Raw genomic sequence first — 25,390 nt, 5'->3', positions numbered from 1 at the left:
ACCATTCTCTAGGCGCTTGCTTAAGACCATAAAGACTCTTCTTGAGCTTGCAAACTAAATGCTCTTTGCCCTTTTCTTCAAAGCCTTCCGGCTGCACCATGTAAATTTCCTCATGCAAATCCCCATGCAAGAAAGCTGTCTTGACATCCATCTGTATAAGCTCCATATCCTCTTATGCCACTAGTCCAAGCATGCATCTAAGTGTGGTCATCTTCACAACTGGAGAGAATATCTCATCAAAGTCCACACCCTTCTCTTGCTTGAACCCTTTAGCGACCAAATGGGCCTTGTACCTAGGCACATCATCACTTGTGACCTTCATTTTGTAGACCCATTTACATGGCAATGCTTTCTTTCCATGTGGCAAAGAAACCAAGTCCCAAGTCTTATTCTTCATAAGTGCACTCATCTCTGATTGCATAGCATACTCCCACTTGCGTCGATCCTCACGCATCATAGCCTCTCTATAGCAAGAAGGCTCCCCGCAATCAGTAAGCATCACATAGTCTACCCCTGGAACAAACCTATCAAGCGGCCTAGACACTCTAGATGATCTTCTCAAGGGCATTTCAGCTTGCTGTCCCACCTACATATCAGCCACATTTGGCTCATCATTTCCACCAATAGATGATCCATCATCATCTACCCTTGATTGTATACCTGTGGGAGTACTTGGTGGTACCATTTCTTGCACATTTGGTGCATGGACAGCTTGCTGTCTATCAACATATGCAGGTGGATTCACATCTTGGAAAGTGATTCTTCTCATTTCCACATCCCTCATGGGTGCCTTATGCATCTTCTTCTCATTGAAGACTACATCATGGCTGTGTATGATCTTCTTTGCTTCTGGATCCCAGAGACAATAGCCCATCTCTCCACTTTCACCATAACCCAAAAAGATGCATTTCCTAGACTTAGGATCTAGCTTCTTTCAAAGCTCTTTTGGCACATGTGCATATGCCTTACACCCAAATATATGCAAATGAGAGTAAGAGGGCTTCTTGCCACTCCATGCCTCTTCAGAAATACCACCATCCAAACTCTTACTAGGTGATCTATTGATCACATGCACTGCAATCTTCATTGCCTCGGCCCAAAAACCACCAGAAAGACTTGCATTGGAAAGCATGCATTGCAACCTTTCTTGAATGGTACGGTTCATCTTTTCTGCAACTAGATTTTGCTCTGGAGTATGAGGGAATGTGAGCTCCCTCGTAATCCCATGTGTATCATAGAAATGCTGAAAGTCATGAGAGAGATACTCTCCACCATTGTCAGTCCGTAGGCATTTAAGCATTCTACCTGACTAATTCTTAACCAAGGCCAGCCATTTTTGAAATACCTGGAACACATCACTCTTCCGAGCTATAGCATAAGCCCACACTTTCCTAGTTGCATCATCAATGAATGTCACATAGTATTCAGCCCCGCCTAATGACCGTGTAGGCATGGGACCACATACGTCTGAATGCACCAAATCAAGTTTTTCAAACTCTTTCTTTCCCCTTCTTTTATGGGCTGATTTAGTCTACTTCCCATAGAGGCAGTGCTCACAAAATTCAAAATCAGAGAAACTCAAATGCAGTATATAACCCAAACGGCATAAGAGTTTCATTCCATTCTGGCTCATGTGCCCCAACCTGCAATGCCACAAAGAAGTGCTTGGCTGCTCGGTTATTGCAACAACATGATCAAATACCCTTGATACATGTAAAGGATACAAAGTCCCACACTTGGCACCCCTAGCCAAAAGCATAGAGCCCTTCTAAATTTTCCAACTCTGAAAGCCAAAAGTGGTGTGAAAAATAGCATCATCTAGCTGACCCACTGAAATAAGACTCTTGGTCAGCTTTGGCACATGTCTCACATGTTTCAAAACAAATGCAGATCCATTTGCAAAAGAAAATTTTATGTCACCTACTCCCACTATGTCACATGCATAGTCATTTCCAAGATGCACACAACCTGTCTTTCCACTGTCATAAGTGGAGAACCATTCCCTATGGGGAGTAACATGGAATGAAGCACCAGAATCCAAAATCCAATCCTGGGAATATGCATCATCTGAAGTGGTAAGCAACTCTGCAGATAAAGTAGACATGAAGAGAACATCATTGTCACTATCATGTGTGACTACATTGATCTCCTCGATCTTCACTTTTCCTTTGTCCTCCCTTGGACTCTCTTCCTTTTGATTTGCACCCCAATTTGCATTCTTTTTCTTATCCTTTTGCTCTCTTTTCAGCTTGTAGCAATCCTTTTTCATATGGCCCTTCTTGCCACAGTGGTAACACTCAATGTTTCGTGCCCTGGATTTGCTACGAGACTTTCCTCTTTCTTGGGACTTCCCCCTGAACTGTGATCTCCCCCTTTGCACATTTAAGGCTGCATCCTGCTTGTTGCCATCCATAGACTTCCGTCTAATCTCCTCGGCCAACAAGCTACCCACAACATCATCAAATTTTAGTACTCCACCAGGTGCAGAGTTACTGACAGCTGTACGGAAGGTATCCCATGAGGATGGCAATGAACGTAAGAGAAATATTGCCTTAGTCTCCGCATCAAAATTCATCTTCTGAGCCTGAAGCTGGCTGAAAATAATGTTGAATTCATTCAAGTGAGAAGCAATGGAGACCCTTTCCTTCATCTGCAGCTTAAACAACCTCTTCATCAAGTAAACTTTATTAGAGGCAGTTTCCTTCTCATAAGTGGCACACAATTTCTTCCACAAATCTTTCGTAGTCTGCTCATTTACTACTGTGAAATAAACTGACTCTGCAAGATGAAGTCTAATAGTAGACTGCGGCTAATGCATCCAACTCATTCCAATCATCCTCAAACATGTTTGCAGGCTTAGCTTCAAACCCTGCCAAGGGTTTAATCTACTTCTTTTGAATAAGCACATCCCTTATCTGTTCTTTCCACAAAGAAAAGTTTGTCCCATCAAACTTTTTAATGTTGAAAAACTCCTTTTCAGACATGGAAGAGGATGCCATGATGCAAATAAAGCAAAATCCCAAATGCTAGTCCCTGTAAGAGAGAATCACATCAAATACCAGGTGCACCCAAATGTGTATGCCACAATAGAGTGAAATATCACCAAAACTCAAAGCTCAAAGCATCAAAAGATGCAGCTGACTCATGTGCATGTACTATGCATCCATATGAGCAAATCTGGCCCAAAAGAAAATGCCAACTGCAATGGCAATCCAAAATGCCAATAAGTGCCAAATGACTCAAGCATAAACACCATCCATGGGCATATGCATTACCAATATCTCATCCAAGAGAGCATAACACTATCAGTGCATCACCTACAATGTGTCAAAGCTGTCCCTCAGCATAAAATAGCATCTATGTGCAAAGCGTCCATAAAAATAGCATCCCACAAGGTAATCTAGGCCTATCAGCACATCCAATAAGGATCACAATGCATCCAAATGGCCTATAAATCATCCACTACAACCCAATGCACACCACGAATGAGCGCACATTGCTCAAACGTAGTGACAGAAATTTGTGGACGGCCATATTGCAAGCCGCATATCTTCTAATACATAAGGAATCGCATTCTACTTTAAAGTGAGAAGTTTCATATCTTTGGACAAGCGATAATTTTTATTTTGGAAGCATATCCATTAGACATTCGTAGCAGAAGTTATACTCTCTACAAAATAGCTAAAAGTTGTTGTTACAGCGAATAAATTACTGCAATTAGCCAGTTCGCGCAAGTGAAGTGTGTATAGTGAAACCGACTAAAGAGAATTAGTGTTTGCTCTACTAGCATCCTTTCTTTTTCATCTACAGTAAAGCAAAAGATTATGAGAAACATAACCAATACACAATGTATTACCGCTACTTAATCCATAGATGCATTTTCAAGTTTCCATATTAGACATATGTAGGCCCAACAAGGAAATGCCTATGAATGATAATTCTCGAGGAACAAATTTCAATAAATTACCCTACATTTAAAATCCTTTGATAAGGTAATTATATCTCATTCGAAATGCGTCTTTTTTATATAGCCTTTCCATAAGGCAAAGCGTAGGCATAATGTAAGTACCTTCTTTATCCAAAAACCAAAAGAAATGAATCATTTAATAGAGGAAACGATCATAGAGAAGTTGTTAAGTACTACCCTCAAGGTAACCATCTCATGGATGAAGTGTTTTATGCTCTTAGTAGGCGTGTTCTAGCTTCCTAGGTCACAACAGTAGATTACTGTTCGCATTACTCTATCCTCCGAACAGCCGGACAAGATTCAAGGCAGCGTAACAAGAATGCCCATGAGAGGCATATGCTTCTTGAGTAGAGACAGTTCTCAGCAAGGGCTTCCTCTTGGTGCCATAACCAGTCGTGACGACCCAACTCAGCTCGGTCTTTTGCCCTCCGAGCTCTCCCTGTGTTGCAAAGTCTGGATCCTGGGCTCTGGAAAATCAGTGACTAAGCATAACTTTGCTAGTTCTGACGCAATCACATTCCTCATGACAAAATGATCAAAACTCACGAATGTCCCGACTCAGCAAAGTAGTACGCAGTAGATGCACCAACCCATACTTCATCTCCAATCAAGGCTAAAAGAGATTGCGTTTGTACGTAGATGAACTCACATGTGGGGAGTTTTCGTGCCTTGTGTGCTCTGGCATTAAATCAACAGACATAGGGCTTCACTTGTCGTTTCAAACAACACAGCAGGGAAGATTAATTACTGGAATGATTCCAATATTGCACCTCCATCTCTACGGACACCCCCAGCTCTGAGCACGGTCCCCAGAACGTGAGCAATTCCAATGTCATAATAGCACCAAGTCTCAAGAACCGTGAAGAGACCATAATAGAGATAGGGATTATAACAGAAAAGTAGCGTAGCAAAAACTTTTTCCATGAACTCATGAAACACGCCATTTTTGGCTGCCAAGGGAAGGAAATCTCGGGCATGCGTGCTCACTACGGGAGCTTGTGCTACCACCTATGCGGGAGTCGCTACATAAGAGCAGGTCAAGGGGTCGCCACTCGTGAGCCTCGTATATCCCTGTAGTATTCATCCACTACAAGACTAGTATCGGCAGATCACGTCTACAAACTACTCGTCTGCGAGGATTCAGCTGTACTGGTAGACCAGCTCGTAAACACTAGCGTGGTGATTGTATTATATCTAGCTCGTAAACACTACCGACTAGCAAGAGCCCACCGTATGTTAGCACAGTCGGGGAACAAAAGGAGCTAATACATGAGACACAGGAATCAGAATTTGCTCATTGTCGCTGAGCTTCATTGTTAAGGTCTCATCGTTAAGCCCCAAAAAAGCAGTGTAGAATACATGATCCCTGGAAGATGTAGAGTCATGCAGTCGACTCAGGAGCATGGGGGAGTTGTTCCCCATACCTTCAAAGTTTCTTTGCCACAGCAGGCTAAAGCTGTGACTCAGGATCATGGGGAAGTTCTTCAGACCTTCAGAAGTACCTCAAATCTTCATGCTAAGTTCTCCGTCGTCTCAATTGTGACTCGCAATTCGTGGAAAAGTCGTGCATGAAGTTGAAGAAGTACCAATTCGTTGTTGATCTCCTGGAGGTGAGTGTGGACTACCTGGCAATGAAGTGGAAGTAGATGCATTTTTCTATCCAATCAATGAACCCTTATCCCGAAAGCCTATGGGCACTTGGCCACTTTCATCTCCATCCCCAAGGATCCTAGTACCAAAATTTCCCCTCTTCATTACACTCCACCTAGGCATCTTCTATACTATCTATTATGGAGGGAGAGAGCGAACCTTGGAGCCATGTGTCGAGCTCAGAGGGAGCTGGGAGAGCGAACCTTGGAGCCACGTGTCGAGCTCGGAGGGAGCCGTCGGAGCCGTCATCACGCCATGAATCGTCTTCAACCGCCTGCCATCTCCTCCAACCTCCATCGCGCGAGTCTCCCGCCGTTGCTTCTCCAGCGCCTCGACAGCATCGATCAACCTCTGTTGCTCTCGACAGCGCCATTTCGATCGCCACCTCCTGTGCAGCCATTTCGATCACCACCTCCAGCAGTTCGTCATCCGCTCCAGATCTCGACCTCCAGCAGCTCCTGATCCGCTCCATATCTCGACCTCCAGGCTCCATATCTCGACCTCCAGGCTCCAGATCTCGACCTCCATATCTCGACCTCCAGCAGATAGATATCAATCGCCACGCCACCTTTGTGCAGCCTTTTGTACCTCTCTATATACAAGTATAGAAGATATCGATCGCCACCTTTGTGCAGCCTTTTGTACCTCTCCATATCTCGACCTCCAGCAGTTCCTGATCCATTCCATATCTCGACCTCCAGCAGCTCCTGATCCGCTCCATATCTCGACCTCCAGCAGTTCCGTCGACCAGCAGCCAGCTCCAAGGACTTCACGTCCTCAGTTCACGTACACGAGTAGGCTCCAGCAAGCATCCTCTGCTCCTGTGTGCAGACTTGAAGTAGACATCCTCAGCTCGACGTCTTGGTGGACGATTCCTTCAACAACCATTTGTATTGCCAGGTCGATTTGCTATGGTTTACTTTCAGTTGATCGGTCTGCTAAGCGAGTTTATTTTGCATTCCAAGAGATAGTGGACGTGTTGCAATCTCTTTCTCTCTCTCTCTCTCTCTCTCTCTCCCCCCCCCCCCTCCCTCTTCCACTTATCTTTCTCTTGCATTGGATCATCCCTCAAGACGGTTTTTAAGCATGTGCAGTAGAGAGAGAGAGAGAGAGAGAGAGATTATATGTGTGTGTGAGAGAGAGAGTGTGTGTTTGTGTGTGTGTATGTGTGTGTGTGTGTGCTTTTGTGTTTTTGTGAGAGAGGGGAGAGAGAGAGAAGGGGGGCGAGGTTTATAGAATTTTTGTATGTGGTTTTGAGAGGGAGAGAAAGAGAGGTGTAGGGGTTGATCGATGCTAGGGGAAGATGAAAGGGCATCCCCCCCCTCTTCCACTTATCTTTTTCTTACATTGGATCATCCCTCAAGACGGTTTTTAAGCATGTGCAGTAGAGAGAGAGAGAGAGAGAGAGAGAGAGAGAGAGAGATTATATGTGTGTGTGAGAGAGAGAGTGTGTGTTTGTGTGTGTGTGTGTGTGTGTGTGTGTGTGTGTGCTTTTGTGTTTTTGTGAGAGAGGGAGAGAGAGAGAGAGGGGGGGCGAGGTTTATAGAATTTTTGTATGTGGTTTTGAGAGAGGGAGAGAAAGAGAGGTGTAGGGGTTGATCGATGCTAGGGGAAGATGAAAGGGCATGAATATCTAAGGAAAGGAGATGAAAGAAAATGAAGATAATGGAGGAACGAAAGAAGGTAGATTTGAGCAAGCAAGGAGAGATTTTCCTGAAGGAAAAGAGGTAGTGTGCACCCTGCTATAGGTCAATCAATCGCCATCGTGCAACCTTGCATGTAGACACATATGCTACACCCTCCTTTCCCTTCAACTAATTAACTGATTTTAGCATATTCCTTAAGTTAGGGTACATGCTGGTGCCAATCTTACGTGCATTTTGGGAGATAGTGGCATGTGAAGATTTGTAATCCTTACAAGCTATATGTATATCTAATCAATTGTGTGTGTGTGTATGTGTGCGCGTGTATGTGTGTGTGTGTGTGTGTATGTGTTAACACCTCTAGCTACGAGTTTTTTTTGTGTGTATTTTTGTGCCTCTAGCCTCTATCTATAGCATGCATAGAAGTGTACGTGCCATTTTTAGAGAGATAGAGAGAGATTATGTGTGTATGTGTTAACACATCTAGCTACGGGTTTTTTTTTTTGTGTGTGAGTTGAGATGTGCATTTCGAGAGATAGTGTCGTTAGTCATTTGATAAACCCTCCCCCTCCCCCCTCCCCCCCCCCTCTCTCTCTCTCTCTCTCTCTCTCTCTCTCTCTCTCTCTCTCTAGCTATGGTTTTGTGTGTGTGTGTGTGTTGAGATACAGATTTCCAGAGGCAGTGGCGTTAGTCATTTGATAAACCCCTCGCCCCCCCCCTCTCTCTGTCTCTCTCGCATTCACAAATCTTGCATGGCACTCACATTCACACACAAATGTAAAAACATAACGTTTATAATCCTTACAAGCTATATGCATATCTAATCAATTGTGTGTGTGTGTGTGTGTGCACGTGTATGTGTGTGTGTGTGTGTTGTGTGCGCGTGTATGTGTGTGTGTGTGTTGTGTGTGTGTGTGTGTTGAGATGTGCATTTCGAGAGATAGTGTCATTAGTCATTTGATAAACCCTCCCCCCTCCCCTCTCTCTCTCTCTCTCTCTCTCTCTCTCTCTCTCTCTCTCTCTCTCTCTCTCTCTCTCTCCCTTTCTCTCTCTCTAGCTATGGTTTTGTGTGTGTGTGTGTGTTGAGATACACATTTCCAGAGGTAGTGGCGTTAGTCATTTGATAAACCCCTCGCCCCCCCCCCTCTCTCTCTCTCTCTCTCTCTCTCTCTCTCTCTCTACAAATCCTGCATGGCGCTCACATTCACACACAAATGTAAAAACATAACGTTTATAATCCTTACAAGCTATATGTATATCTAATCAATTGTGTGTGTGTGTATGTGTGCGCGTGTATGTGTGTGTGTGTGTTGTGTGTGTGTGTATGTGTTAACACCTCTAGCTACAGGTTTTTTTTGTGTGTATTTTTGTGCCTCTAGCCTCTATCTATAGCATGCATAGAAGTGTACGTGCCATTTTTAGAGAGATAGAGAGAGATTATGTGTGTATGTGTTAACACCTCTAGCTACATGGGGGTGTATGTCATTACGTATTTCTATGAGAGAGAGAGAGAGAGAGATTATATGTGTGTGTGAGAGAGAGAGTGTGTGTTTGTGTGTGTGTGTGTGTGTGTGCTTTTGTGTTTTTGTGAGAGAGGGAGAGAGAGAGAGAGGGGGGGCGAGGTTTATAGAATTTTTGTATGTGGTTTTGAGAGAGAGAGAGAAAGAGAGGTGTAGGGGTTGATCGATGCTAGGGGAAGATGAAAGGGCATGAATATCTAAGGAAAGGAGATGAAAGAAAATGAAGATAATGGAGGAACGAAAGAAGGTAGATTTGAGCAAGCAAGGAGAGATTTTCCTGAAGGAAAAGAGGTAGTGTGCACCCTGCTATAGGTCAATCAATCGCCATCGTGCAACCTTGCATGTAGACACATATGCTACACCCTCCTTTCCCTTCAACTAATTAACTGATATTAGCATATTCCTTAAGTTAGGGTACATGCTGGCGCCAATCTTACGTGCATTTTGGGAGACAGTGGCATGTGAAGTTTTGTATTTTTGTGCCTCTAGCCTCTATCTATAGCATGCATAGAAGTGTATGTGCCATTTTTAGAGAGATAGAGAGATTATGTGTGTATGTGTTAACACCTCTAGCTACGGGTTTTTTGTGTGTGTGTGTGTGTTGAGATGTGCATTTTGAGAGATAGTGTCGTTAGCCATTTGATAAACCCTCCCCCTCCCCCCTCCCCTCTCTCTCTCTCTCTCTCTCTCTCTCTCTCTCTCTCTCTCTCTCTCTCTAGCTATGGTTTTGTGTGTGTGTGTGTGTGTGTGTGTGTGTTGAGATACACATTTCCAGAGGCAGTGGCGTTAGTCATTTGATAAACCCCTCGCCCCCCCCCCCCTCTCTCTCTCTCTCTCGCATTCACAAATCTTGCATGGCGCTCACATTCACACACAAATGTAAAAACATAACATTTATAATCCTTACAAGCTATATGTATATCTAATCAATTGTGTGTGTGTGTGTGCGTGTATGTGTGTGTGTGTATGTGTATGTGTATGTGTATGTGTTAACACCTCTAGCTACGGGTTTTTTTTGTGTGTGTGTGTGTTGAGATGTGCATTTTGAGAGATAGTGTCGTTAGTCATTTGATAAACCCTCCCCCTCCCCCCTCCCCTGTCTCTCTCTCTCTAGCTATGGTATTTCTATGAGAGAGAGAGAGACAGAGAGAGAGATGTACAGTTATACGAGCACCCTTGAGCATCTATCTTCTATCTATTGCCTTCCCTTCCTTGCCTCATCGCATGCTCCTCTAGCACATAACAAAAATCACTTCAAACATCCACTTTGAGACGTAACTGAGCATCATTGGCCCAAAAGTGAAGGAAAAGTATCCCCTCACTCATGGAGGTACATTGGAGGTTTGTGGCATAAAGAAAAAGGTGAGGGAGTGTGATTCAGTTTATGGAATCTAGACCATGGAGGGCCCATGTAGTAAGGCGAAGGGGTGCAATGACTATTTCATTGCATGCGCCGAAAACAAAAGAATATGGATTAAATCAAATATAAAGGAAATGGGGAGGGGGGGATAAAGGTGTAAGGCATTAGCTTAATTTATACGTGGGGGTGTATGTCATTACGTATTTCTATGAGAGAGAGAGAGAGAGAGAGAGATGTACAGTTCGCTTAGCTTTACTTTTTTTTGGGGTTGTTTTTCTTGCAGGTGCTTCAATTTATTGTTGGACTAGCACTAGCTTCTCTCCACAACTTTTGTTTATCCAGGTAGGTGATCACTTTTTTTCCAATTGACATTGTGTGTGTGTGTGTGTTTGCATCTTAAACATTTTCAAAATCATTGAAACCATTCCGATCCAATAATTCATGAATTCTCTATTACATTCATGAAACCATTCTGATCGTAATTCGTGGACGCTTAGATTCTTGGGAGGGGAAAATTGAACTAAGAACCATCTTTTTTCAAAAAGATAATGGAGACGAGAGAGAGAGAGAGAGAGAGAGGGAAAATATAATGGTGGACAGAAGTGAATTAAGTTAGTGTATTAGTTAGAGACAAGGCGATGATGGGGTTGGACCAGTAATCATTAAATGTAATTGTATCTTTCATAGGGGCATCTTGATGACCTGGCAATATGTCTAGAGATAAGCTTGCACTGTCTACCCTAAGTGATCTAATCTAACCTTCATTTTGAGAAGCTAGCCTTGCTTTTCAATTGACTTTGCTTTCTATTTGGAATTCTTTGCTTCCTTAGGACACGTTGTGTGTGTGTGTGTGTGTGTGTTTGCATCGTTTAAGACAAGCTACATTTTCAAAATCATTGAAACCATTCCGATCTGATAATTCATGAATTCTTTGCTTCCTATCTGATAATTCATGAATTCTTTGCTTCCTTAGGACACATTGTGTGTGTGTGTGAGTTTGCATCGTTTGAGACAAGCTACATTCATTGAAACCATTCTGATCTTATAATTCGTGGACGCTTAGATTCTTGGGAGGGGAAAACTGAACTAAGAACCATGTTTTTTCAAAAACATGGTACATCTCTCTCTCTCTCTCTCTCTCTCTCTCTCTCTCTCTCGCCCAACCTACAACACAGTTGCATGCTAAACTACCAGCCTTTTCTACAATACTTTTCTATTGGCTCAGCATGATCTCTTCTATTGTGGACCTTGCTGTGTTGCTCTGTGTGTAGAGTCTCATACCTCAATGCCTGCTTTGTTTGTGCATATCTCTTAGGAGAGGCGGGAGAGAGAGAGAGAGAGGGAAAATATAATGGTGGACAGAAATGAATTAAGTTTGTAGATGATTATATTATTGAGACGGAAGAACTAAAAGATAATGGAGGCGATGATGTGGTTGGACCAGTAATCATTAAATGTAAGCTACATTTTTAAAATCATCCAAACCATTATGATCTTATAGTTTCTAGATGATTATATTATTGAGACGGAAGAACTAAAAGATAATAGAGGCGAGAGAGAGAGAGAGAGGGAGAGAGAGAGAGAGGGAAAATATATTGATGGATAGAAGTGATTTAAGTTAGTGTATTAGTTAGAGACAAGGCGATGATGTGGTTGGACCTTAAGTGATCTAATCAACCTCTCGAGGAGAGTAAAGGATTATGTATGTTTCATGTCATGTGCATTATACCCATGAGAAGTAACCTCCAGAGGTGAGGCAATTGGATATCAGTAATCATTAAATGTAATTGTATCTTTCCTAGGAGCATCTTGATGACCTGGCAATATGTCTAGAGATAAGCTTGCACCCTCTACCCTAAGTGATCTAATCTAACCTTCGTTTTGAGAAGCTAGCCTTGCTTCTCAATGAGAGTAAAGAATCAAATATGTTTCATGTCATGTGGACTATAGCCATGAGAACTAAGCTCGAGACGTGAGGCGATTGGATGATAGGTGGGGCTACACACACACACACACACACACACACACACACAGGGGACGAAAGAATATAATGGTAGGGCAGAAGTGAAATAAGACATGGCCATGATGTGGTTGGACGAGTAAGCATTAAATGTGATTATATCTTTCGTAGGAGCATCTTGATGACCTGGCAATATGTCTAGAGATAAGCTTGCACCCTCTACCCTAAGTGATCTAATCTAACCTTCGTTTTGAGAAGCTAGCCTTGCTTCTCAATGAGAGTAAAGCATCAAATATGTTTCGTGTCATGTGGACTATAGCCATGAGAACTAAGCTTGAGACGTGAGGTGTGATTGGATGATAGGTGGGGCTACACCGAGAGAGAGAGAGAGAGAAGGGACGAAAAAATATAATGGTAGGCCAGAAGTGAACTAAGACAAGGCCATGATGTGTTTGGACCAGTAATCATTAAATGTAAGCTACATTTTTAAAATCATCCAAACCATTATGATCTTATAGTTTCTAGATGATTATATTATTGAGACGGAAGAACTAAAAGATAATAGAGGCGAGAGAGAGAGAGAGAGGGAGAGAGAGAGAGAGGGAAAATATATTGATGGACAGAAGTGAATTAAGTTAGTGTATTAGTTAGAGACAAGGCGATGATGTGGTTGGACCCTAAGTGATCTAATCAACCTCTCAAGGAGAGTAAAGGATTATGTATGTTTCATGTCATGTGCATTATAGCCATGAGAAGTAACCTCCAGAGGTGAGGCGATTGGATATCAGTAATCATTAAATGTAATTGTATCTTTCCTAGGAGTATCTTGATGACTTGGCAATATGTCTAGAGATAAGCTTGCACCCTCTACCCTAAGTGATCTAATCTAACCTTCGTTTTGAGAAGCTAGCCTTGCTTCTCAATGAGAGTAAAGCATCAAATATGTTTCATGTCATGTAGACTATAGCCATGAGAACTAAGCTCGAGATGTGAGGCGATTGGATGATAGGTGGGGCTACACACACACACATAGAGGGGGGATGAAACAATATAATGGTAGGGCAGAAGTGAAATAAGACAAGGCCATGATGTGGTTGGACCAGTAATACATACCTGAAAAGGTTTTTGTATTTTATTATGGATGCAGCTCCAGAAATGGCTTCTACCGTTGTTTCAAATCTTGGGGAGTTGGGTTTCCATGGGTGACAAAGCCTTCGAGCAATAAAGCGAGCTACAAGGGTGGAGGGCTCTGCAGTTTCTGACATTGTGTTGTCATCTTTTCCTGAGCCAGATAGCCTTCATGTGATAAATCAAGTTTTTGCAAGGGCCGAGACTTCAACCCATGGAGCAAATCACGGTCCCAAGTTGCCTTCAAAGCGTTTTAAGTCTAGCCGCGAACATCGCACTGCTAATATAATGAAACGACTTACAAGGGGGAGAGCGTCAACCCATGCAACTGAGCATTCAAGTCATTACAATCTTTTAAAGTCCATTCAAGCCATGTGCAAGAATAATAAGGATGCATGTGCCATGAACACATGATATTTGGGCTCTTTGAGGGGAGAAATCCATTCAGATGGTGCTGCAGTAATAGCGCAGGGCATGGCAGAATTGCCTGGAACTTTCATTGCAAGGATTTCTCAAATTGAGAATAGCGTTAAGGACTCTAATCAATGGATGGAGCAGATTTTGGGGAGAGGTGGAGAAGGGGCAGTTGTATGTGAGAATGGGTGTAGACTACAAGTTGATAAGCTGAAAGAACAAGTTCAGCTACTATCCACTGAGGTGTCAATGTTCAAAGTTGGTTTAAATAGGCTAACTGCTTTGATGACCAGGATGAGCCATAAACTAGAGCACAGGTCGCAACCCGTGACAATTAAGAGACTCCTGAGACTTTTATGTCACTTTTTGTACTGGAATCCCAAATGCTTCTATGGGATTCATGTACTTGGGTTGCCCTTATGTTATTTGGCAAGACAAGTTTGACTCCTGAGACTTTTATGTCACCTTTTGTACTGGAATCCCAAATGCTTCTATGGGATTCATGTACTTGGGTTGCCCTTATGTTATTTGGCAAGACAAGTTTGACTCCTGAGACTTTTATGTCACACTGGAATCCCAAATGCTTCTATGGGATTCATGTAGTTGAGTTGCCCTTATGTTATTTGGCAAGACAAGTTTTTTGCAAATGATTATATTTACTTTCATTTGACGTATATATGGCAATGGAAGCTAATTTAATTCAATATTTGAATTGCCTATTGTTCCTTCCCATTTTTGTTTTATTTAAGATATACTCAAATATTTGTAATTTTTTTGAATCATGTATTCGCATAAATGCTGATGCAATGCTTATACTTTTTTGAGATGGTCAACTTTGATTTTTTTTAGATATGTTAGCTTTGGTTTCTATGTTTCAAATGATGGTTGCACATATGGTATTGTATTTTGCTCACATGTTGAAAAAATATGAGCATTACTCTTACCAAAGATAGTGAGACACTGAAACTTGGTCATGGGACGCTATGAGTTCAATGCATAGATGGTCCGCTCTCAATTTTAGATAGATGGGAAAGGGATGGCTTTGCTAATTAACCTTGCTTCTTGCTTTTCTAAACTATTTTCTTCCTAGGGCACATTTGTTGAGATCCATCAATTTTGTCATGGTTAGGGATGATGCATAAGTTATTTGATTAAGCTATTTTTCCCTTTGAGGAATAGATACTTATGTAGTTGGTTGAGTGGATACAGAAGATGGCAAGACAAATAGAAGAGAGGCTACATTCAATACATTCTCATAGGAGAAGATTGTTGGATTCAACGCGGGCGGCCCGTCATGCTTATGCTATACAAAGAACAAGGTCTAAAACACAAGGTGCTAGAAGCATGAGGGTGGCTGTGGAATCTATAGGTGTAGAAGTAGGAGTTTGCAGTCAACATAATCAGACACATGGATGCAGTAATGTAGCGTGCATTGTGGCTGAAAATACAATGGACCTCAATACTTCAGTAACAGTAGGTAGAGTGCATCAACATGCTTCAGTGATAGGTACACCTACTCAAATGGATTCAACACGGGCGGCCCGTCGTAGTTATGCTATACAAAGAACAAGGTCGAAAACACAAGGAGTTAGAAGCATGAGGGTGGCTGTGGGATCTATGGATGTAGAAGACGGCCTTCGCAGACAACAGGACCAAATGTATGGGCACAGTAATGTAGCGTGCATTGTTGAAAATACAATGGACGTCAATACTTTACCAACTGTAGATAATGAGCATGAACATGCTCTAGTAATAGGTACAACTACTCAAATGGATTCAACGCGGGCGGCCCATCGTGTTTATGCTATACAAAGAACAAGGTCGAGAACACAAGTTGCTAGAAGCATGAGGGTGGCAATGGAATCTATGGATGTAGAAGTTGGCCTATGCAGAGAACAAAATCAAATGCATGGGCACAGTAATGTAGCATGCACTGCTGAGAATACAGTGGACCTCCATACTTCACCAATAGTACGTAATGAGCATGAACCTGCTCCAGTAGTATGTACAACTGCTCAAATGGATGCAAGCAGGGATGCTACTCATTTAAGAGCCCGAAGGCGTGTTGTTCACAACAGGGCTGTGATTTTGGGTGCAGGGGGGAGCCTCTCTATCTTGCATACTTTTCCGTTAAGGGAAAATGTAGAGCATCCATCTTTGTATCCACTGGTCTTCAATGCTCCTTCTGTTCATGCACTCGGATCCATGGATCATACATGCAGCTTTTGCCAAGCTCAACTATGGAAACAAGAGACGCGAATGCATATGCATCAAGTTGTGGGCAAGCACTATTGCAAAGTTGGTCGTGTGTCATTGTTGCCGTTAGAAGAACCACCAGAGATTTTGAGAGTTCTATTGCACGGACATGATGCTAGAAGCAAACTGTTTAAGAAAAACATTAGGGCTTATAATAGTGCCATGGCATTTGTTTCATTGGGAGCTCATGTTGATCAAATGTTCCATGGGAATGGGGGTATACAAAACTTTCGGGTCCATGGTAGTGTGTATCATCGGGTTGGAAATTTATTGCCCGATGAGGCTAGGCAAGAGATGCCACGTTTTGCACAGTTGTACATGTATGACACTGATCATGAACTAGAACACCATTTACATGGGATGCCTGGTTTGGATCCAGGCATTTTGGAGTTGTTGCAGAGGATGATGCACGAGTGCAATCCATATGCCAGTGCATTGATCGTTATTGGGCAAGTGCTAAGAACAAATCCACATACAAACCTGAGGATGGTTATTTATGAGAGCCGCTCCACCTCAAGGCAGTACTTGGCTCCTATGGCTAGCGAGGTTGCTCCAATCATGCCAGGACAAGGGGATGACTTCGATATTGGAAATCGGGACATTCAGATTTTTAGCCGCAATGGGTTTGTGTGTAGAATATCTAATTTGCACCGATCATACATGCCTCTCATGTATGTTCTTTTGTTCCCTCGGGGGGAAGATGGTTGGCATCCATATATCCCATATAGTGATGTTCCTAATCACACACCATTGCACGAGATACATGGATAGAGTTGTGTCACCCAGAGACAATACTACGCATATCGTTTGCAAGTGAGATATGATACAAATGCATGTCTTTTGCGTGGGGGTAGATTGCTGCAGCAATACATGGTTGATGCCTACAGTAGCATGGAAGAGTCCAGGTTGGTGTGGATACGAAACAACCAAGCTTCCCTACGCGCTGAAGTCTATCAAGGGTTGATGGACATGGTGAATACAGCTGATGGGACACGTACTGTGCTTGGCAATGCTGCAGGGTGTAGGGTGGTGTTGCCTTCTTCTTTTACGGGAGGGCCTCGGTATATGTGTCAGCTATACCAAGATGCTATGGCAATTGTCAAAAAAAGGGGCAAACCTGATTTATTCATAACATTCACCTGTAATCCCAAATGGCCTGAAATATCTGTAGCATTGTTGCCGGGGCAAACTGCGCAAGACCGTCCAGATTTGATAGCCCGTGTGTTTTTCCAAAAGCATAAGGACATGATGCAGTCAATTACAAAACATAATTTGTTTGGGAAGGTGGCTGGATATGTGAGTGTCATAGAGTTTCAAAAGAGAGGTCTGCCACACTCACACATATTGTTGATATTAGAAAGTGGTTTCAAACCCGTGGAGATCGGTCACTATGACCGATTAGTGTGTGCGGAGTTGCCAGATAAGGCTATGTTCCCAGAGTTGCATGATATTATTGTGCAATGTAATGTCCATGGTCCGTGTGGTGCACTTAATCCATCTGCAGCTTGCATGGTTGATGGAAAATGCATTCGTCATTATCCACGTGGATTCTCATAGACGACTACTGTTGGCAATGATGGCTATCCAGTTTACATGCGTCGTGATGATGGTAGAAAGATACAAGTGAAAGGGAGTGTGATTGATAATCGTTGGATTGTGCCATTTAATCCTTTCCTCTCCGTGAAGTACAAGGCACACATAAATGTTAAAATATGCTCCACAATCACTGCAGTTAAGTATTTGTATAAATATGTGTACAAAGGTCATGATAGAGCCATTATCAAGATGCAGCTAAATAATGCAAGAGAGCAAGGGCATTTGCACAACATAGTTGACGGTGGCATTGATGAGATTAGTAGTTACTTAGATGCACGTTACGTGTCAGCATCAGAAGCATGTTGGCAGATTTATGAGTATGCCACGCACGATGAAAAACCCGATGTGCAAAGATTGCAGGTTCATCTTCCGATGCGCAATAATGTCATCTTTCGAGATGATGATGATTTGCAAAATGTTGTAGGCAGGGAACAAAATCAAAAGACCACCCTCACAGAATGGTTCACTTATAATCAGTTGCAATCTGACGCAAGCAACTTGCTGTATGGTGACTTGCCAGACAAGTTGGTTTGGAACAAAACCAATAAGCGGTGGACTAGAAGACAAAAGGGGAATACCATAGGTCGGATGTACAATATTTCCCCCTCAGTTGGTGAGCTCTACTTCATGCGTATGCTTCTTAATGTGTGCACGGGATGCAAGTCCTTTGATGACCTACGTACTTTTGACAGCCAAGTGTACCCTACTTTCAAGGCAGCATGCATAGCACGGGGATTGTTGGAGAGTGATGATGAATGGTTTGTGTGTATGCAAGAGGCTGTGTTTTATCAAAATAGTGCACAACTGCTCGACACCTATTTATCACAATATTGGTTTTTTGTGAGCCAACGTCTCCTCGACTTTTGTGGGAAAAATTTTCCCTTGAGCTTTCGGATGATTTTTTTGATATATTGGAATCAAGTATGGGGAATTTAATTGGTCGTCTTGAACTAGCAATAAAGAAGGCTGTATTGCACTTGGAGCACATTCTTCAACAACATGGGCGAAGGTTGGCTGAGTTTGACGAAATGCCTGTTGTAGATAGAACATCTTTGTTAGAAGCTTAAAATGGCTTATTGAAAGAAGAAAGAATGTTTGATTGTGTGAAAGAAGCACAGACTGCCCAGCAAATGGAAATGTCCTTGAATCACTGTCAACGTGCTGCACTCGATCGGATTTTGGCAAGGGTCTATGGAGATGGTGGTGAGGTCTTTTTTCTCGATGGTATAGGAGGGTCTGGAAAGACCTTTCTCTACAATTGCTTGCTCTCTCGATTGCGTGGGGAGGGGCTCATCGCTTTGGCATGTGCATCTTCTGAGATTGCTGCATTGCTACTAGCCAATGGACGCACGGCACACTCACGATTCAAGATACCGTTGGAGCTGGATGGTACTAACAGTTGCAATATTAAGGTTAATAGTCAACTCGCAGATGTTTTGAAGATGGCTAGGCTGATAATATGGGATGAGGCACCCATGACTCACCAGTTTGCTTTCGAGGCACTAGACAGAACTTTACGAGATATCATGTCCAATGAGCAGCTTTTTGGTGGGAAGGTGGTATTGTTGGGGGGGGATTTTAGGCAAGTCTTGCCAGTTCTTCCAAAGGCAAGACGAGAGGACATTATCAATGCTACCTTATGCCACTCAAGGATTTGGGGTCGCACTACAATATTGAAGTTGACGCAGAATATGCGGGTCCTTCAGAATGGTGATAATTGTGCTGAGCAAGAGTTCATGCAATGGGTTCTGGACATTGGCAATGGGATAAATAGATGTACAAAAGAAGATACTGTTGTGATTCCATCGCATATGCTTTTAGAGACAAAGTCCATGGAAGGCCTCATTGGATGGGTGTATCGAGGGCTTGCAGCTGTTTTGGACTGTGCAACATACTTTCGAGAGCGCGCTATTCTTGCACCTCGAAACACCGAGGTTGATGCAATTAATGCTATGGCATTGAAGGCAATGCCCGGTGAGGAAAGGGAGTACCTAAGTGCAGACTCAGTGGACAACTTAGGGGGAGATTCCTTTTTGTTTGCAGTCGAGTATTTGAACAGTCTTGATCTTGGTGGTGGATATCCCCCGCATCAGTTGGTTTTGAAAAGGAATGCTCCTATAATTTTGTTGCGTAATTTGAATCCTCGCCAGGGTTTGTGCAATGGGACACGGTTGATATGCAAAGAGTTTCACACAAAAGTGTTAGAAGCTGAAATCATTACTGGTAACAATGCTGGTGATAGAACATTTATTCCAAGGATAACATTCATTCCGACCAACCTTAAACTTCCATTCGACATGAGGAGACGGCAATTTCCTATCCGATTGGCATTTGGCATGACAATCAATAAGTCACAGGGCCAAACATTGTCAGTTTTGGGGCTGTACTTGGCGACACCGGTATTCAGTCATGGCCAATTATATGTGGCATTTTCACGTATCCGAGCATCAAACGCTGTTAAGGTTTTCATTTCGCAGGGTGCGTATGATGCCAAGGGTGAGGAGATGGATAATACTTCTACCACAAATGTTGTGTACAAGGAAGTTTTGCAATTGGCAACAGCAAGAGCCTAAGAGTATGACATTGCTCTTTCAAGTCCTCCTCAGACTTTCTTGGGTGGAAAATCTTCATTTCGGTAATCTTTGTATAGCTTTTTTTAAGTTCTTTCAATATTCCAACTATCGTAGGTCTTTGGGAATGTTGCCTATTTATACAAAGATGAAGTGAGATGTAATATTTCATGACTTTGTCCTTGCTAATGTTTGGATTTCATTTTTCATTTGAGTTATGGGTTTGCAATACACTAGAGGCTATTTTCTCTTCAAAGCCTATTGTTTTTTTTCAGTATATGTAGATTGACACGTGCATTCTTTTTTTGCAATGTGATAGGATGTCTAGGCAGTTCACGTTTGTCACCGAAACAAGAGCACAGGTGCAAGGTACATAGTTGCTTGACAACCACATTTTATGTTGACACATTTAATAGTATAGTCACTCACTTTTTAGAAAATTGTAGATCCTGCGGGCTGGGGATCTCTGGAGAGCACGCAACTGTTGTTGGATTTGCTTGAACTGAAGAGCCACCTTGGGTAAGAACTGTGTACATTGTTTAATGCTTTATTTTTGTTAAAACAAAAGTTTTTTGGGATTATATTTGAGTGGGAAAACATGCTATTGTTTGTCTTTTAGGAGTATTCCTGATTCAAGGTCTCTAATGAATCTCCACATCCACAATCCTTTGGATGGATGAGTCCATTTGGGATATTACGCTATCCTAGCTTGCCGGCTTCATAGGGATGATGGACCACAGACCATCACTGTTCGCTGGCTGGGATACTATGAATGTGTGCAGACACGAATTTTCTATCGAGGGCAAAATGGGGACTACACGTATACCTTTGTCAGCGTTGTTGACAGCCCTTTGCGTCTGAGTAAGTACTCTAAAGAATGAGTTGGGTTTTACCAACATACATGTATAAAAGTTTTATGGCTCAATAATTATAGTTCCTAAATTATCTTTCTATGTGATGCTGGTCCAGATACGATTGTTGGTAGTCCGTTGTATGTTCGTAGCCGCGGTGGACGCGGCAGACGTGGTGGACGTACAATGAATGGCCGTCGCAGGCTTTTCCCTGCAGTACATGGCCGCAGACTTTTCCCTTGGGGATGTTTGTGTGTGTATTGTAGATTTTGTATGTTCAGTTATGACTTTATTTTGCGGCTGTGTATTTGGATATATCAATCAGTTCTTTGATGTAGCTATTGCATGTTCAGACATGTGACTGCACTTTTGGATGTGATATTTTTTGAAGTACTCTATCATAGAGAAGTTTTTTTTTGGACGTGGCGGATGTAGAGTACATGGCCGGCACAGGCTTTTCCCTATAGTGCATGGCCGCAGACTTTTCCCTTTAGGGATGTTTGTGTGTCTATTGTAGATTTTGTATGTTCAGTTATGATTTTATATGCGGATGTGTATTTGGACATATCAATGAGTTCTCTGGTTTCACTTTTGGATGTAATATTTTGAAGTACTATGTCATAGATATTTTTTTCGGTTAGAATATGTTGCTGGTTTCAGACATTTTAGCATCTTAAGACCCAGCAGAGCGGGTCGCTAGCCCGTCGTAGACGGGTCAGGTTACTCGAAAGAGTTTCACACGAAAGTGTTAGAAGCTGAAATCATTATTGGTACCAATGCTGGTGATAGAATGTTTATTCGAAGGATAACATTCATTCTGACCAACCTTAAACTTCCATTCGACATGAGGAGACGACATGAGCGCAGGTGCAAGGTACATAGTTGCTTGACAACCATGTTTTATGTTGACATGTTTAATGGTATAGTCACTCACTTTTAGAAAATTGCAGATCCTGCGGGCTGGGGATCTCTGGAGAGCACGCAACTGTTGTTGGATTTGCTTGCGCTCGAGAGCTACCTTGGGTAAGAATCATGTACATTGTTTGTTGCTTTATTTTTTTGTTAAAACAAAAGGTTTTTTTTCGATTATATGTGAGTGGGAAAACATGGTATTGTTTGTCTTTTAGGACTGTTCGTGATTCAAGGTTTCTAATGAATCTCCACATCCACAATCCTTTGGATGGACGAGTCCATTTGGGATATTACGCTGTCCTGGCTTGCTGTCTTCATAGGGATGATGGACCACAGACCATCACTGTTCGCTGGCTGGGATACTATGAATGTATGGGGACACGAATTTTATATCGAGGGCAAAATGGGGACTACACGTACACCTATGTTGCTGGTTTCAGACATTTTAGCATCTTGAGACCCGGCGGAGCGGGTCACTAGCCCGTCGTAGACAAGTCAGGTTACTCGTTACTATTAGAGTGTAATTCAAAAGTAATAAGAGTAGATGTCCTTAATTGTAGGCATGGACCACTTTGTCCCTCTCATACCATTGCCATATACGTCCACAAGTGTCCAACATACCATTTCCCAAAGATCATCCTTGCAAATATCCCTTGATAATCTTCCTAGTAAACATATAAAGGTACATAGCTTGGTGGTCCATCCCAGCACTGAAGCCTCCACCATTACATAGCTGTCCCCAATACCTTCTAGTGGACTCCATGAATCAATTTTACTTCTAAATTCAAGTCCAAAATTCCATATAAGATCACCATATCTCCATTATATCCATGCATTCCTCATAGAATTATCATAAGAGATATTGAAACTATAGTCCTTAGATTATCAAATTATGACAAAGCCTCATCAATGATAACATCCCTAGATATGATCAATTGCATTGCTTGCTTGACTAGAACCCTTCAAACCTATAGCTAACCTAAGAAGATGCACTGATTGATTTGACATCAAGTTTATCTCTGAGTGCATCAGGAGCATGAGTGTACCAAATTAGTTGATAGAGGGCTTAGTTATTATGAATGCCTCTTTTGGCATCATGTTATAGCCCAATATTATAGTGGAACCTTCTTCAAGCATACATCTGGTTGACTATGTAATAAGGATTTTTTTGCACTCTAGGACTCCATTTTGCTTAAACTGACACTTAATCCCATAATGCCTAGAAAAGGCATTGAACTCTATGTATTTGCATTTAAACTGACACTTAATCCCATAATGCCTAGAAAAGGCATTGAACTCTATGGAGTGGTATTTGGCTCCATTGTCACACAAAAGAGAATCTTAATGTTTTTGCTAATTGACTTTTCTACCAAGGCTTTGAAGTCTTTAAAGATGTTCAGGGATCGAAGTCTTCCTAGAGTAGTCATCCATGAAGGTGATGAAGTAGAATGCCTAGCTAAGAGATTGTGTGGAAGTCGAACCCCATAGATATGAATAAACAATCTAAAGGATGTATATGTTTTGAGACCAAGATGTTGGAAAGGCTTTTCCATATTGCGTATCCATGCAACAAGACTCACATAAATCTTTTTGAAAGTACACTTTTAGAAGCTCCTATACCATGCTCATCTTCTTGAGGGATATAAGGCTTCTAAAGTTAAGGTGTCCATAACTCTTATGCCTTAATGTACTCGAATCAACAGCTTGACAATGGTAATGAGCTACTAGGACTCTCAAGATCAAAATGTCAAAAAAAAAATCTTGAGCATTCTTCTAGTCTTGACACCCTAAGGTATGATGGATCCAAGACTCTCAAGGTCCATCACTATGTATCCATACTTATTGAAGATGACTTCCAGATTACTCTTAGTCATCTATCAAATAGAGAGAAGGTTTTGTGGTAGTGTAGGGATGCAGGACACATCTCTAATGCTTGCTCCAGTGCCTACATCACTATGCAAGGTTAAGTTGTTGCTCTCCTCAATTTTGTGGTGTGTATCATCCCCCATTAAGAGTCCTTAAGACTCCTATTAGAACAGAGATTGGAGAACCATTCCCAATGGTCTAAGATGCCACTATAATTTAGTTTCCCTCTCATCTAGGAGTACTTCCATGGTTTCCTCCTCTTTTAGATTTGCCTCTACCTCTAGGATTCCATGTCCCCTTCTGAGCAGAAGGACCATGGTTTTAGTTCTAATTCATTGAAGATTGAGCATGTTTGCCCTAATTCTATGTTTTCCTTGGTCTTTTAGGTGACTAGAATGCTTATATTTTCCTTTGTGGGACCCTCTACCTCCTCCTCTTGCTATGAAACAACTTTCATGATTCTTTGAATGTGTATTTGGACCACATCTCAAATGTTCCTGCATGAGCATGTCCAAGATCAGGTCAAATGATGGAGGTATATCTTGAATGAATGTGATCACAAACTACTCGTAGTTTGGTCCTAGTCCAATGATGGCAATTTGGACTAATCCTTCTTGAGTGACTATGCGATCACAAACTACTCGTAGTTTGGTCCTAGTCCAATGATGGCAATTTGGACTAATCCTTCTTGTTTGACTTCCTACACAATTGTCTCCAAGCGTCTTTAATGTAAGAAATCAAGCAATGATTCAATTGGATGCTTGGGTTGTTGTTCAATTGGTTCAACAACAAGAGTATGCATGACATATTACTACCATTGAACCCTCTTTCAAGGCTTTCCATGCAATGATGGTGGCTGATGTCTGGTTGTGACCATTACACGATCAGGATCATGACATCCTTCACATCTGGGATGAGAGGAGTTGTCAAAGTCATAGATAGAGGCTCTGGTCTCTTTTCCAATTTTGTGATGATATCCTATAATTCCTTTAACTGGAAAATATTTGAAATTCCATTTGCCATGTTTATCATCTAGCTTGCTACTATGACCGCGAAATATGATGTCATCATGTGATCGAGCCATAGCAAGTTGTATGCACCCAAAATCATAACCTGTATATAGATAGCAACTAATTGTTGATGATAGCAAGAGGCTAGTGTAAGAACCAACACCAATTAGTGAAGCAGTGACTTTACAAGGTGGCATGTTGGTGCATTTGTATGTGACTATCCTAGTCTAAGATCAATAACCCCAATCTACCTAGACTATCCTAGTCTAAGATCAATAACCCCAATAGGAATGAACCTGCCCTTTGACAATGAATTGATCAAGTACCAGTAAGTGTGAGATGAATATAGATGATAGGTTTCATAGGGGCTAATTTTGAGCAAGGGTTTAATTGGATTTTGTGGAGTTCAGTCATCTACTCTAAACTAGCTAGTCCTATAATTAGTCTACTCATCAATCAAGGAGAAAAAGCATCAAAATAACTTTTATCTTAATTCATTTTTAAGTATTGGGTTTGAACCGATTGCAATATAACCACATGAGGGGTTTCAATGAAGAGTCTAAGAGTCAAATCTATAGCACAAGTGGGTTGAACTTGAAATCTAAGAAGTCCATTGCAAGGAGCTAAAAAATTTGAGCAGTCCTTTTTTTGCTTATCACAATGTTTCTTGGTTCAAAAAGTTATTTT

General features: G+C 41.9%; 1 long non-coding RNA gene across 1 annotated transcript; it reads left to right on the top strand.

Annotated features, from left to right (window-relative positions):
- Positions 1 to 6,259: 6,259 nt before the first annotated feature.
- On the top strand, positions 6,260 to 20,562 carry LOC147882767 (uncharacterized). Its single transcript, XR_015543851.1, has 4 exons — positions 6,260 to 6,517; positions 10,424 to 10,482; positions 20,384 to 20,433; positions 20,511 to 20,562. It is a non-coding gene; the product is annotated as an uncharacterized LOC147882767 (long non-coding RNA).
- The last annotated feature ends 4,828 nt before the right edge of the window (positions 20,563 to 25,390 follow it).

Source organism: Dipteris shenzhenensis, chromosome 29, assembly GCF_047967505.1.
Source record: "Dipteris shenzhenensis isolate YYH24624 ecotype China chromosome 29, Dip_SZ_1.0, whole genome shotgun sequence".
NCBI lineage: Eukaryota > Viridiplantae > Streptophyta > Polypodiopsida > Gleicheniales > Dipteridaceae > Dipteris > Dipteris shenzhenensis.
The sequence above is the reverse complement of the archived record's forward strand: the minus strand, read 5'-3'. Positions and strand labels throughout refer to the sequence as shown.